We start from the raw sequence: 1,389 nt of genomic DNA, 5'->3' as shown, positions 1-1,389 counted from the left end.
TCAATCATATCTTTTTAAAACCATAACTTTTCAATCATATCTTTTTAATCACATCTTTTTCAAAATAGCTTTTAATCATATCTTTTTGATTTCTAATTTCAAAATCTTTTTTTTTAAAAAAAATCACTTAATCTCTTTCCCACTCTTGGTTTTCGAAAATTAATTAGTGTTTTTCAAAATGTTTTTAAAATCTTTTACTTAATTTTCGAAAATTACTTCCCTTCTTCTCACATCCTTCTATTTATGGACTAACACTACTCCTTAATGCAAAATTCGAACTCCATCTTCTTTGATAAGTTCGAATTTTCTACTTCTGCCTTCTATTTTTCTTTTTCTCTGACACCTCAAGGAATCTCTAGATTGTGACATAGAGGATTCCATATTTTCTTGCTCTCTTCTCTTTCATATAAGCAGGAACAAAGACAAAGGCATTCTTGTTGAAGCTGACCCTGAACCCGAAAGGACCTTGAAGCGAAAGCTAAGAGAAGCTAAGGCACAACTCTCTGTAGAGGACCTAACAGAAATCTTCAAAGAAGAAGAACCCATGGCAGCCGAAAACAACAACAATGCCAACAATGCAAGGAAGGTGCTGGGTGACTTTACTGCACCTACTCCCGACTTCTATGGGAGAAGCATCTCTATCCCTGCCATTGGAGCAAACAACTTTGAGCTTAAGCCTCAATTAGTTTCTCTAATGCAATAGAATTGCAAGTTCCATGGACTTCCATTGGAAGATCCTCATCAGTTTTTAGCTGAATTCTTGCAAATCTGTGACACTGTCAAGACTAATGGGGTTGACCCTGAGGTCTACAGACTAATGCTATTCCCTTTTGCTGTAAGAGACAGAGCTAGGACATGGTTGGACTCTCAACCTAAAGAAAGTCTGGACTCTTGGGAAAAGCTAGTCAATGCATTCTTGGCAAAGTTCTTTCCACCTCAAAAATTGAGTAAGCTTAGAGTGGAAGTCCAAACCTTCAGACAGAAGGAAGGAGAATCCCTCTATGAAGCTTGGGAAAGATACAAACAATTGATCAGAAAGTGTCCCTCTGATATGCTTTCTGAATGGAGCATCATAGGTATTTTCTATGATGGTCTCTCTGAACTATCCAAGATGTCTTTGGATAGCTCTGTTGGAGGATCTCTTCATCTGAAGAAGACGCCTATAGAAGCTCAAGAACTAATTGAAATGGTTGCAAATAACCAATTCATGTATACTTCTGAAAGGAATCCTGTGAACAATGGGACTAATCAGAAGAAAGGAGTTCTTGAGATTGATACTCTGAATGCCATATTGGCTCAGAACAAAATATTGACTCAACAAGTCAATTTGATTTCTCAAAGTCTGTCTGGAATGCAAAATGCACCAAGCAATACTAAGGATGCTTCATC

General features: G+C 37.1%; 1 non-coding gene across 1 annotated transcript; it reads right to left on the bottom strand.

Annotated features, from left to right (window-relative positions):
* Positions 1–949: 949 nt before the first annotated feature.
* On the bottom strand, positions 950–1,057 carry LOC130938337 (small nucleolar RNA R71). Its single transcript, XR_009069506.1, has one exon. It is a non-coding gene; the product is annotated as a small nucleolar RNA R71 (small nucleolar RNA).
* Positions 1,058–1,389: the final 332 nt, after the last annotated feature.

The sequence above is a fragment of the Arachis stenosperma genome, chromosome 6 (assembly GCF_014773155.1).
Source record: "Arachis stenosperma cultivar V10309 chromosome 6, arast.V10309.gnm1.PFL2, whole genome shotgun sequence".
Lineage (NCBI taxonomy): Eukaryota > Viridiplantae > Streptophyta > Magnoliopsida > Fabales > Fabaceae > Arachis > Arachis stenosperma.
This window is presented reverse-complemented; position numbering and strand designations above follow the sequence as displayed.